Here is a 14,641-nt window from a genome sequence, read left to right as displayed (position 1 = left end):
TGTCAGGAATTGTGAAAACTGAGTTTAAATGTGTTTGGCTAAGGTTTGTGTGTGTAAACTTCCGACTTCAACTCTATATGTGTGGGTGTGTATTATAAACTTTAAACTTCGGGTTTCTAGTCCAACTCTCTAACCACTTGGCTACCTGCCGCCCCTAAATATATATGTGTGTGTGTATATATATTTTATTATATGTGGCGGCAACGATTTAGCAGCGGTGGCCTGCTTCTGCTAAATTAATTTAGGGGAAACATTGGAGTGCTCATGATCATCTTTATTCTAGTTTGCTCATAAGTACTGATCAGAGCATTTTGCTAGCATGTTATGTAGCTTAACAAGTAGATGTTGCTCTTCACTCGCGTAGTAGCCTGTCCAACTTCCGACTAACAGCCTGTGACTTGTCTGATTAATCAATCAATGTGATTTTGTTTCAGTGAATCTGTCTGTATATTTGGATAATGGAACTCTGGTTGGCCAAATAAGTGGAGGTGGTAGCTCATTTATTAGTTTAATCACTGATCAGAATCTTTTAGCATGCAATAATGTAGACTTAATCAAGTGTATGATTTTGCTCATGACTCGCGTAGGCCTATAGGCTATCGTAAGTAGCCGTATATATATGTCTAAATAGCCGTTCTGTATGTCTGGAATATTTGCATACTTCATAGTTTTTAAAGTATCCTTCGAGACAAAACGGGTCCCCGTGCTGCTTGCCACTAGGGCTATGACGGTCATGGAATTTTGGATGACTGTAATTGGCCATCCAAATGACGGCAGTCTCCAAAATAAACATTAGAATAGCAAAAACAATTGTGTGTGTGTGTGTCTATAATTTACACATTTTCTCTTCACTGCATGTGCTGGAATTGAAATAAAATTAATAGAATGGGCATCCCCGTTCAAGTCAATGAACGCATAATGAGGGGACTGGCGGCCTTTGAGAGTTTACACATGGGAGCTATCCAGGAAGTAAAATATGTGCACTAATACAGTATTTGCAGATATGGGCAGTACGTCATTGCCCGCTCTCCCTCTCTGCTGTGTCACTGAGCCGTTGGACCCGCCCTGCAACCTTATTGGATAATGTTGGGTATGCCTGGGCCAGCCTTCTTTCACTGTGCAACTTGTTAATGTGCATCTTGCTAGCTGTCACTCAAATGACGAGGGGCTGAAGCTCATTGGCTGGAACTCTTAATTACTATGGGGGCTAGCCCGTGTGGGCCAAGCTTGCAGTACTCAAAATGGCACCACACAGCTTCCAGCAGTCGCTTTCAAACTAGGTATTTCGTGGCTAATTGAGGTCAGACAGTAATTCTGCTCATAGATTAATAATGTATGAACTACACATTGACACATCCAGCCCAAAGCAAAAGGTTTTAAAAAATACTTATGTTGTCGCCAAAGTTCCAGAACACCTCTTTAAACGTTATTCATTCATGTCATTACACAGCATACTATTCATGCTTTTTAAATACAATCAAAACATTTATTTTGAAAATGAATTAGGAGAACAAAGGGAGGCTTGAGTAATTAAACAATAAATAACAACAAGATTTTGTGCCAAACCACCATTTGAATAATTAAACAAAAGCTCCTTGTTTTTAAATGCATGTTTTATTCTGAAATAACTGCAAGCGTATGCCTGATTTAGAAAAACCTTTGGATCAATTAAGGGTCGACTTTCGATAGTGTAGAAGGTCCAGCAAGGCACATTTGCAGGGCAGTCGTGGGATGTATATTATTAGGATGTATTGGCGTTAGCAGATGCCATTGAAATGAGGGTCTTCTCTTTGATTCCGAGATGTGAGATCTGTCGTGGTCTCGTGGATCATCATTCTCCCGTGTGCACTCCAACCTATTCATATCGCAATTTCAAACATTACAATCAGAAACATTTTTTTCATCATGGTCACATTTCTCTGGCCCAGACAAATTTGGAATCTTGGCACTGTTAGTTGCTGTGAGAAAGCAGTAGTAAAAGGTGTGAAAGACATGCAGGCCCTTTTCTTTTTAAAACAATTTTTACACAGTGCAGCAAGCTCAACCTGCCCTGACCGAATCAATTCTCCGAATTTGAGGCGCAGACCGCCGGGTTCCGGCTGAGAATAACAACTCTACTCCTTTTCAGTAATTACATCCAAAAATTAATTTAGTTATCTCTTGTGGTGTCTTGTTGGTACTTAAAGGGATTTGCAGATTTCCTTGCCTCTTCCCCCACATGCATAACACTGTACGATTTGATTCACACCCTGCTCACTTTTATATGATGACCTATGCTTTAACCATGTAGGCCTAAAGTGAACAGAGCACTGTGTCTTGCAGTCAGAAGAAAGCTGCTGACATTTAGGGTGACGTTCCACCTGATGCTGTTATTCTTATCCCAGTTTCAGTATGTGTTAGGCCTAATTGATGACTGGTGTTTTGCATTGTCTCTCTGAACCATTTAAATGATTCTGAAAGACTGTTTGGGGATGAGGTGAACTTTACAGCCTCCACAAAGTTGTGCAGCTTGCCCAAACATGCCAATTAATCCCAATGAAAAACATGCTGAAGCCTATTATATCCCAATGCACTGCAGTGCTGAAAATGGATTTTCTAAGACTTCAATCGGTTACATGTGGGCTCCAGTATTGATTTTAATCTCCACTTCAACCAAGGTGTACAAGGTGTACTATGAACCTTCTCCAACCCGCATTAGCTCACATTTTAACCCTGGAGAGCCTTTTTTCCCCCATTGTGTTGTCTTTACCTCTCAATGACTCTCTGTGATTGGTAGAGATTGTAAAGTAAGTTAGCCCTGATTTATCAGAGTACCTACAGTTGAAGTCAGTAGTTAACATACACCTTAGCCAAATACATTTAAACTCAGTTTTTCACAATTCCTGACATTTATTCCTAGTAAAAATTCCTTGTCTTCGGTCAGTTAGGATCACCACTTATTTTAAGAATGTGAAATGTCAGAATAATAGTAGAGAATGATTTATTTCAGCTTTTATTTCTTCACATTCCCAGTGGGTCAGACATTTTCATACACTCAGTTTGTATTTGGTAGCATTGCCTTTAATTCTTTTTAAACTTGGGCAAAACGTTTTGGGTAGCCTTCCACAAGCTTCCCACAATAAGTTGGGTGAATTGTGGCCCATTCCTCCTGACAGAGCTGGTGTAACTGAGTCAGGTTTGTAGGCCTCCTTGCTCGCACACACGTTGTCAGTTCTGCCCACAAATTTTCTATGGGATTGAGGTCAGGGCTTTCTGATGGCCACTCCAATACCTTGACTTTGTTGTCCTTAAGCCATTTTGCAACAATCTTGGAAGTATGCTTGGTGTCATTGTCCATTTGGAAGACCCATTTGCGACCAAGCTTTAACTTCCTGACTGATGTCTTGAGATGTTGCTTCAATATATCCACATAATTTCCCTCATGATGCCATCTATTTTGTGAAGTGTCCCAGTCCCTCCTGCAGCAAAGCACCCCCACAACATGATGCTGCCACCCCCTTGCTTCATGGTTGAGATGGTGTTCTTTGGCTTGCAAGCCTCCCCCTTTTCCTCCAAACATAACATAACGACAGTTCTATTTTTGTTTCATCAGACCAGAGGAGATTTCTCCAAAAAGTACAATCTTTGTCCCCATGTGCAATTGCAAACCGTAGTCGGGCTTTTTTATGGCGGTTTTGGAGCAGTGGCTTCTTCCCTGCAGAGCGGCCTTTCAGGTTATGTTGATATAGGACTCGTTTTACTGTGGAAAAATATACTTTTTCCTCCAGCATCTGCACAAGGTCCTTTGCTGTTCCCCTGGGATTGAGTTACACTTTTCGCACCAAAACACGTTCATCTCTAGGAGACAGAACGCGTCTCCTTCCTGAGCGGTATGATGGCTGCTTGGTCCTATGGTGTTTATAGTTGCGTACTATTGTTTGTAAAGATGAACGTGGTACCTTCAGGCGTTTTGAAATTGCTCCCAAGGATGACCCAGATTTGTGGAGGTCTACAATTTTTTTCTGAAGTCTTGGCTGATTTCTTTGATTTTCCCATAATGTCAAGCAAAGAGGCATTGAGTTTGAAGGTAGGCCTTGAAATACATCCACAGGTACACCTCCAATTGACTCAAATGATGTCAATTAGCCTATCAGAAGCTTCCAAAGCATGACCTCATTTTCTAGAATTTTCCAAACTGTTTAAGGGCACAGTCAACTTAGTGTATGTAAACTTCTGAACCACTGGATTTGTGAAACGGTGAATTATAAGTGAAATAATCTCTCTGTAAACAATTGTTGGAAAAATGACTTGTCATGTACAAAGTAGATGTCCTAACCAACTTGTTAACAAGAAATTTGTGGAGTTGTTGAAAAACAAGTTTTAATGACTCCAACCTAAGTGTATGTAAACTTCTGACTTCAAATATATGTCAGAGCATAACAACATACTGTTACTGTTGAAACTATTTTCAAAATTCGTTCATACTCCCTTATTTTACTGGTGACCTCTTGGAAGAGTTACCAGACCAGAAAGTTAGCTCCCTATCCATCCGGGAATCCCACACTCCATAAATCCCAATCTGGTGAAATTTGTATCGAAACATGAACAAAAAAATTAATCAGCAATTCACATATCACAATCAATTTGGAGTAACTGTCATCCCTATTTAACATATTTTTCCTACTACATGCACAAAGTGCATTTGTATATTTACCCAAAGACCAGGACCCCAGGGAACTGGTAACTTTCTCTTCAAATACATGATTCACATTGTGATTCAAAAACATGTTAAATCAAGAATAACCGCATTCGAATAACCAATCAACTTAGAATTACAACTCTTGATAACTCCATAAGGAAATGATAGTATCTCATAAAGCAATGGTAAAATCGAACAGAAACGGGTGTTTCTCATTCATTTTCTAATTAAATCTCACCTGTTTCTATCATTTCTAGTGAGATTGGTCAGGCTTTACCAGAAAGTCAGGATACAGGGCATTCGACACCATTAAATATTTCCTATCCCTTTACTTTTCCTGTCCTTCAGAAACCATTTAAAAACCTTTCAAACATTTCTATCCTTCTGCATACCCAATTTAAAACTGAATTGAAAAGACCCCATCCAAAATAAATCCACCGTATCAACACCACTAACGCATATTTGTAACCGGTAAAGTGTGTTTTTGTGTGTGCGTTTTTGACCTATGGTTTCACACATGAACAGGCCTCACTGATCTGAAACTAAATCTGGAACTCTAATCTAGAACTCCATTTATAGCCCACTCCATAATTGATGTTTTTTTTATTTAGTATGTACTATACTCCACAACCACCGCACCACAATGTTCATGAATTTACCAAAAAAATAAAGTTAATTTTAGGTTTAGTAACCCCTTTGCTAATTCCTCGTTACCCCTCCACCCTTTCGTACATTCTCAAAATCTATATCAGAATAAAACTACACGCAATGTCTCATTATATCCCCCAAAAATAGTGTTTGGCCAGATTATTTAAATTTTGTTACCTCTAGAATACATTCCCCTGGCATTTGGCCTAGATTCTTCAATCCAAAATATGTTTTCCTGTGCCAATTTTAGCCAATTTCTCATCCTAAGGAATCCGTGATATTTGATCCCTGGCCTCTATTGAACAGTTGGGTAAGATGTGATCTCATACGTGTTCCTTCAACTAGAAACTGTAATCTCTATGAGCCGCTATCGATCGAACCGAAGCTATACACCGATATGTGACTTTTCCTCTCCTGCTACTCTCAAAAGGATTTGTTGTTGCTCTTTTGAAAAAGATGCAAAAGCTTGTTTAGCGGAATTTACTTCGTGTACAGCAGGTTTCAATATCACCATACACTCATTCTTCCGATGTCCGATGCTCCCTGTTTTAGATGTGAGATTATCTCCTTACGCTTCGATGTTTTGCTGCTACGTTTCTTTGTCTTACCTTGGCCATTGAAACCACTGTTAGTGACTTTCACTGTGGTTGTATTAACCCCTCGCATGTCTTGCGGATTTATATTCCACTCAAACATCTTGCTCTATTTTATCCTCCTCCTCCCCCACAATTGTCGTTTTGATCGCAGGTTTCAAACCTGCCATCAAAGCCGAAGTACAAATTCTATCAATGTACTCACGCACCCAGTCTTTTTGTCGCTAAGTACCTCTATTAATTCCCCATATTCGAGCCGAATTGGTAGAATGCTTGTGCGCTTATTTCAGCTATTCCATTGCTTTATTAAAATCCTCTAGCTCTGCTTGGAGAATCGGGGCCGTCTGACACCATATGAATAGTTATTATTCCCAAACTGTGTCTAGGGTGTTTTAGATTTCTTCACTCCCGTCTATAATACACACCTTCTATTAACTATTTTCCAAGGTAGCGCTACCCACTTCCACGGATAATAATTAATTGGTCACTTAACACCTTGTATTAGATAGACCTTGTATTAGATACAATAGCGTCTGCAAATGTATTACTGGAGAATACGGATTACTTAATGTCTTATTCCAGTATTATGCCTCAAATATCACTGTTGTTGATAACCCACATTACCTAAAGTATTCACACTTGTCTTCCTGTTTCCACATAATCTGTCATGGTTCTGTACCCAACAGGGCATCTAACCAACCTCTCTTTATTGCTACTGCTAATAGTTGTAACTCAGTGTTTGAATATCTTATTTTTCCTTTGTTTTTGTTTTACTCACTAGCTTCTAGAACTCTCGTCTTACAAAAACTCACTGCAGCTAGGACTTTTGTCCTTTCTACAGATCTGAGGGGAAGGTCCCTAGTGGGGGTATATCCTAATACGGAACCTGCCCTACACTGTATTGTCACTCCTGGATCTCGCAGTGGAAAACCTCCACTCGGGGCCTATCCTAATGAAACCTACGCTATTCCTGATTTTTACCTGGATCTCGCAGTGGAAAACCTCCACTCGGGGCCTATCCTAATGAAACCTACGCTATTCCTGATTTTTACCTGGATCTCGCAGAGGAAAACCTCCACTCGGGGCCTATCCTAATGAAACCTACGCTATTCCTGATTTTTACCTGGATCTCGCAGAGGAAAACCTCCACTCGGGGCCTATCCTAATGAAACCTACACTATTCCTGATTTTTACCTGGATCTCGCAGAGGAAAACCTCCACTCGGGGCCTATCCTAATGAAACCTACGCTATTCCTGATTTTTAACTAGATCTTGCAGTGGAAAACCTCCACTCGAGGCCTGTCCTTATGAAACCTATGCTACTCCTGATTTTTACCTAGATATAGAACCTACCCTGCACCAGATATTTATGACTTGTCATTACGCAATGGGCCTAGCGAATAAACTCAGGCTCTCTAGGTCCGTATCCTATGATTGTTCAGCCTACGATTCTAATCGTCCCAAGGTGTCAAAATCAGTGGAAACAGGTGTAGGAACTGTGCCTGCCTTGTTTGTTGCCAGCTCCACTGATCTAGACTCTCTGGTTTGACTACAAATCGTGGTGAACCCTGCTTGCAGCGCCAAGTGTTTTGGTTCTAATTCTCAGAGTAAAAAAAGTTGACAGCTTAAACAATTTTATTCTTCCAAGAGGATCAATACAGCTGCATCAGACAAAACATGTTTCAACCACGACAAGTATATATATACTCTTATTAGGTACTACTCCTTCTCTCCAATCCTTACATCTTTTATGGTTCGACAGGAAGACGAAGTAATAGGGTAATAAACCGTCATTTCTCCCTTAAGGGGATCTGACCTGACCTCAACCCCCTCATTTGCCTAATCCAAAGATGTCCACCCATATCCCTACAGCAATCCTGTGACTTCCTCCCGTCCACCCAGCACATTCCAAAGCCATCTGGCTCCTACAGATAACCATTCACTTCTGACGTAAAAACCAGTCTCTAGTAAAGCAATATACCAAGTTTAACCCAGAATCCAACACTTCCAGACAAAGTTCCATCCAAGCAAAAAATGTGTTATCAAGGCTAAATGTATTATCAAGGCCTTCTCCTTTCGTGTCGGATTCTGACAAATAGAGCACAGTGAGTCACTTTGAGAAGGCACAGTGGCTGTCTAAAATTATATATTTTTCTCAATAGAATCCTCATGATTATTCTAGAGTAGAAGAGGAAGCTAGCTAGTGTGTGGCAGCAGTCAGTCAGTCAGACTGTGTAGGAGTTAATGTAAAGGACAGAGAATGAAACAGACTCCCTTATGAGGCTTGCTTCGCACACACTGTCCCTTGAGCCCCAGCTTCGTCTGGCTTGTTACCGTATCCGAAGAGTCGGGAGATTGACAGCCCAGAGGTACTAACACGGCTGTGTTTTTCCATCCACCTTCTTTTGTTTCAGGTTATCAGTAGCCCAGAGGTTCACATGCCAAGAGAGAGAGTACGAAGAGGAAACGAAGAGGGGACACACTCAGGGTGATGAGTCTGGAGCACGCAGCATATACTCTTAAAGGTGAGGGACTATTCATATGCGATTCTCTCTATAATCCTGCTTTCGTTCTCTCCCCATTTCTCACTCTCTCTCCCCCTCTTGCTTGCTCTCTCTACCTCCTCACAGACACACCACACACACAAAGTATGCTTTCCATTCATTACTCTGTCCTTGGTTTTTCCTCTCTTTCTGTATGAAATATGCACAGAATCACTCCAATTATACTGCTAAAATACACATGAATTTCCCTTCTGCACATTGTGGTGTTACTGTTTTGTGAATTGCTTTTAAGTTAAGTTTAGCGTGGCACACTGAACCTCCTGCTGTTTGGATGTTCTCCTATGGTTTCTACAGGGAAGAATGCTTTTCACTCAGGTTTGAAATAGAATCGGTTTAAACAGGTTTATTTATTCATACAAGAGGATTATGTAATGGTTTTCTGTTTACTTAATGTAAATGAGAACGAAGAGACACTTCTTTTGTAAATGTTTGGTCTTTCGTTGTTGCGTTAGTACAATCGCTCCAGCCTCATTATAATGGTGGAGAATGAAAGTCAGCCGCCCAGGTTACACCAAGTCAAGAGCTCTCAGTGGCACGTAATGACTTGGGTTATTATTCTCTCTCCCATACGTGACGTCCTAGGAAGACAAAAATATTTTTCTTTCTTTCTTTTTCCATGGGCTCAGTTATATGAACCGTAGCCATCTCTTCCTCCATTAAATTATTCAAGCTTCGCCCAAACAACACTGGACACGGCCATGTAGAGCACACCATCGCCCAGTCCAGGTGCTTGTTAATAATAGAGCACTACCCTCACCTCAGTGGAAACATTTGTTCATTTGGGTTTTTGCAAACGACCCTCACCAGGCTCGATTTATATGTAGCTGCTTTTTCATTAGACCAATTTGAGGTGACTAGTGCTGAGCAATTAGTGCTTTTTGAGGTCTGATATTTTAATAATTTTTAAAAATATGGTTTTCGATGTTGATTTTTAAAAAATGTATATATATATATATTTTACAGTAAGTGCACTATGCATTATGTGGGTTGAATGTTGTAAAACAGAATAAAAAATGACAAGTCCCATTAATGTAGTTGACTGCCCATTACTGCTTATATCACTTAGCCATAATTTATTAACATTACTTTAATAATATATTTCAGTTGTGTATATTCTTTTGTTTCATTCCAAGTCATCTCATCTCTATATGGCTGCTGCCTTGAATGTCTGACAAATCACTATTTTAGTTCTTCAAAGTAAATAAGGCATACTGTTATGACTGCTGAATACCAACTATTAATCACTTAGATCACGTATTTTCAGGTGGAGATGCATCTGCTCTCCCTCGAACACGTGTTCTCTCCCTCTCCGTGTTTGCCCCACACAGACCCGACAAGTAGGCGCGCAATGGTTTATGGTGATTATAGTTAATTACCACATTTTCTGCACTATACGATGTAGCATATTGGCCTGTTGGAAACTACAACTCCCTACTACATTGCGCAGTTCGAGCTTGATCCAATTCATCTTTCGAGAAACTGCGCATTGAGCTGACGAGAAAAACAACTGAACAAAATGGAATTCAAATAATTTAACCGATACTGGTCAATTAGCTGTTTAAAAACCGAAAGATTGCTGAAATGTTGGTTAATCGGTTAGCACTACTGAGTACACAAGCTGTATGCCTTCATCTCGCCCCTCGGCACCAACAGCTGCTCTAATTGGTCACTATATTGGATTGAGGCAAAATGGCGGTACAATCAATTAATTAAACTTTGTTAGTCGAGCACAATTTTCACAAAGTAATTTGTTACAGAAAGTTCAACAAAGCCAAGGCCTTAACCTCCCAAGAGCAAGCCTTAGAAAAACTCTCCCAGAAGAAAGGAAGAAACCTGGCAAGGAACCAGATATAGGGGAGAGTCCATCTTCCTCGATTCAGCTGTTCAGGTAATGTCAGTTAAGGTCAGCCAATTGTCCTCTTAAAAGCAATCAATAGAAGGCTGAAAATAGGATGTTGGACAGAGCAGGGTGACCACTGGTAACTGGATGCTAGACATGGGAGTTAAGAGCCATCTAACGAGACACATTCGCACAAAATGACAGCAGAGGTTGCACCGATAAGGAGGAGCAACATCCCATCAGTTATAGACAGAGTGCTGCCAGGGCAAAGGCAAAGGAAACGCATCACCGTTAGGGTTCTCCTAAACCAACCCCGCTGTTCAGGGTGGCCGTAAAGATGGCTCTTAAAATAATAATTCTATTTCTATGGCTCATAACATCATAAAGCTCTGTGGTAGTGCTCTTCCCATAGCTGTGCCCTTAGGCTGTAAGCCTAATTTAGACTTTAAAAATGGAGTCTGATTCCCTAATGTTGACTGGCTTGTTCAATAGTAAATGAGCCCTTTCTAAAACACTGTGGGTGACCTTGGAGAGGACGACACGATGGCTGTGTTTAGACAGTCAACACAATTCTTATATTTTTGTCACTAATTGGTCAATCGCATCGATCTTTTCACATTAGCTCTTTTCCAGAGCTGATCTGATTGGTCAAAAGACCAATTAGTGAAATCAAGATCAGAATTGGGCTGCTTGTGTAAAAGCAGCCTGTGTTCCATTTTCTCCTAGTTTGTAATCATCATGATTTTCAATTAAGTAAAATATCACACACTGCTGTGTGCCACTTTTTAGAAGCAGCCCTCTTTACTGTCTCTGGTCCTCAGATAAATATTAACCCCTGCCGGTTAGCCATGGCACTGTGAAGAATTTATTAAAACATGCAATACTTTATGAGTAATGGCCTTGCTGTGTCTCAGCCTGTGGGGTAGATACGATGATGGTGGTCTGAGGTAGTGCCATTGGAGAGTGTGAGACTGTGTTGGAACTGAAGTGTGTGTGTGTATGTGTGTGTTTGTGCACGTACGGGTTTGCACTTTGCAGACTTGTGTGTGTCTGTATGCGCATGTGGCTGTATTCAACAGCACCACCGGCTGATTGTCACGCATGGCTGGCGGCCATCGCACAGGCCTTCATGTGTTATTCTCTGCCACATCCCCCTGCAGGGCTTGCTTATCCACAGCAAAAGGCCCTGAAAGGCACAAAAGAAAGAGCACTTTTACACTGAATAAATATGGTATTGGATCAGGTCAAGGCAGAGACTTTGAGAGAACAGAAGAGGCAGTGGAAAATATTTAAAATGTTGTTTTAAGCTGGATTTATTTAGAAAAATAAATAAATATATATAGCCTTCGAGATCTTACAGCAATATGACACACTCGCTGTGTTAAACAAGAGTATTCTCCATTTAAACATGCGCTACCTGACACCGATATTTACATTTTGTGCGGCCTTTTAAGCATTCTAGTACAGTTGAATATTTGAAACGCACACACTGAGCAAAAAGTTATTTTGTTGGCATTTACGTATGTCCCCATTACCAGTAAAACATAATCAAAACGTATTTCTTTCACTTACTTGCTGTGCTGTTTCATTGTTCATTTGTTCAGTCGTTTCATTCTCAACCCGGATCTTATCATACATGTCAAACAGTGAAGTTTCACCTCTGTCACGTGTGCCAAATACAACCGGTGTTGACCTTAGAGCGAAATGCTTACTTACAAGCTCTTAACCAACAGTGCAGTTTAAGTTTTTTTTAAAGGTATGAAGTAAACAATAGATAAATAAATAAAAAAACATAAAAAATAACAGTAGCGAGGCTATATACAAGTGGTACTGGTACAGAGTCAATGTGCGGGTGCACCGGTTAGTCGGGCTATTTGAGGAAATATGTACATGTAGGATAAGTTAATGTGACTATGCATAGAGGATAAACAGAGAGTAGCAACGGCTTAAAAGAGCGGTTGTTGGGTGGGTGGCAGGAAACAATGCATAGTTTGGGTAGCCATTTGATTAGCTGTCATGGGTCCGTTTCAATCTTCCATCGAGCTGTGTTTAACATTTCACCTGAACTCTGTTTCTAGTCTGCATCGAAGTAGCGGTCCAGGTACCTAGCATCGAGGATGGTGGCGAGAATTGAATGTTCATTGCTCTACCATAAGCTGCCTCCAATGTCGTTTTAGAGAATTTGGCAGTACGTCCAACCAGCCTCACAAACACAGACCACATATAACCACGCCAGAAAAGGACTTCCACATCCGACTTCTTGACCTGCAGGATAGTCTGATACCAGCCACCCGGACACCTGATGAAACTGAGGAGTATTTCTGTCTTATTTTAAAGCCCCTTTGTTTGGAAAAACAAATAGTGATTGGATCAGCCATTCTCCCAAGTGGGTGGGCCTATGCCTTCCCAGGCGAACCCATGGCTGCACCCCTGCCCAGTCATGTGACATCCCATTTCCTTACATGACCTGTAACTCGGTAAAATCGTTTTTGCATGTTGCGTTTTATATATTTGTTCAGTATATAACTGCCACCAAATCAACGGTAATTGAAGATCAGAAAAGTGGAGCACTGAATGTTGTGGGAAGAGTCCTGCTGTCAACCATGTGTGAATTTCCACTTGTGCCACACTGCTCAATATTTGATTGAACATTTTCGTGAGGGGGCCTCAGAACAGTTGAGTGTGAAAAGTTCTTGGATTTTCAGTGACCCATTTTTGAAACCTGTTATCATTGTGAACAATGTCACTCAAATCCCAGTGGATGTCATTACAGAATGTTTGTAGGGTTGTCTCAGGTGAGTGAGTCCCCTGGTGCTTCACGATTCTAGAGGAGGGAACCCAGCATAGCAGCACATGCACGGAATCCTTTCTATCACGTGTGAAATGAAATCGCTAACTATTGGCTACTTTTCTCTAACCCTTTTGATCTAAATTCAGCCTGCTCCTTTGTGTGTTTCAGAATGCCTGTGACTTAGGAACCTGTGAATGAGGACATCGCTGGAATAACTTGGGTATGGTGCTTATTTTCTTGGGTATGGTGCTTATTTTCGTAGAATCATTATATCCAGATATCTAGATTTATTCCAGTACAGTATAAAATCAGAGTGCAGTTATCACATCCATATTATGTACCTTGTTATAGCCTTGTTATAGCCTAACTAGCTTAAATAAAATCAGACCGTAAGAGGCGAACTTTAGGTTACTTTGGTAAATTTGTGAGGAATGCAAGTCAAGATATTGCGAGAGGGAGATTACCAAGAATTTAAAAAAAAACTTTTATTTAACTAGGCATGTCAGTTAAGAACAAATTCATATTTACAATGATGGCCTACCGGGGAACAGTGGGTTAACTGCCTTGTTCAGGGGCAGAACGATAGATTTCTACCTTGTCAGCTCAGGGATTCGATCTAGCAACCTTACTGGCTCAATGCTCTAACCACTAGGCTACCTGCCTCCCCGAAATATACAGTGCATTAGAAAAGTTTTCAAACCCCTTGACTTTTTCGACATTTTTGGTTACTCTAAAATGTATTTAAAGCTTTTTCCCCCTCATCAATCTACAATCTACACCCATAATGACAAAGCCAAAACAGGTTTCTAGATTTTTTTTGCAAATGTATAATTAAAAATAAATCACATTTACATAAGTATTCAGACCCTTTACTCAGTACTTTGTTGAAGCACCTTTGGCAGTGATTACAGCCTCGAGTCTTCTTGGGTATGACGCTACAAGCTTGGCACACCTGTATTTGGGGAGTTTCTCCCATTCCTCTCTGAAGATCTTCTCAAGCTCTGTCAGGTTGGATGAGGAGTGTTGCTGCACAGCTATTTTCAGGTTTCTCCAGAGATGTTCGATTGGGTTCAAGTCCGGGCTCTGGCTGGGCCACTCAAGAACATTCAGAGACTTGTCCCGAAGCCACTTCTGCATTGTCTTGGCTGTGTGCTTAGGATCGTTGTCCTGTATGAAGGTGAACCTTTGCTCCAGTCTCAGGTCCTGAGCCCTCTGAAGCAGGTTTTCATCAAGAATCTCTCTGTACTTTGCTTCATTCATCATTCTGACTAGTCTCCCAGTCGCTGCTGCAGAAAAACATCCCCACAATCTCTGTTGTTATCATCAATGCATAGTCACTTTAATAACTCTACCTACATGTACATATTACCTCAACTCACCGTCTGCACATTGACTCTGTATCGGTACCCCCCTGTATATAGTCTCGCTATTGTTATTTCATTGCAGCTCTTTAATTACTTATTTTTATTTCTTATTCGTATCTATTTTTTAAAACTTCATTGTTGTTAAGGGGCTCGTAAGTAAGCA

The 14,641-nt window shown here is 40.7% G+C and overlaps 1 protein-coding gene across 2 annotated transcripts in view; it reads left to right on the top strand.

The window, feature by feature from the left end:
* LOC124038182 (tight junction-associated protein 1-like) overlaps positions 1-14,641 on the top strand; it is a 124,521-nt gene that overhangs the window by 54,880 nt on the left and 55,000 nt on the right. For both annotated transcript variants that reach the window (XM_046353721.1, XM_046353720.1), the window contains exons 2-3: positions 8,334-8,444; positions 13,283-13,334. The gene's annotated coding sequence lies outside the window, so the exon portion shown is untranslated. The remainder of the gene's footprint in view (positions 1-8,333; positions 8,445-13,282; positions 13,335-14,641) is intronic.

Source organism: Oncorhynchus gorbuscha, linkage group LG06 (genome assembly GCF_021184085.1).
Source record: "Oncorhynchus gorbuscha isolate QuinsamMale2020 ecotype Even-year linkage group LG06, OgorEven_v1.0, whole genome shotgun sequence".
NCBI classification, from domain to species: domain Eukaryota; kingdom Metazoa; phylum Chordata; class Actinopteri; order Salmoniformes; family Salmonidae; genus Oncorhynchus; species Oncorhynchus gorbuscha.
Note: the sequence above shows the minus strand (reverse complement) of the source record. Positions and strands in the feature narration are given on the sequence as shown.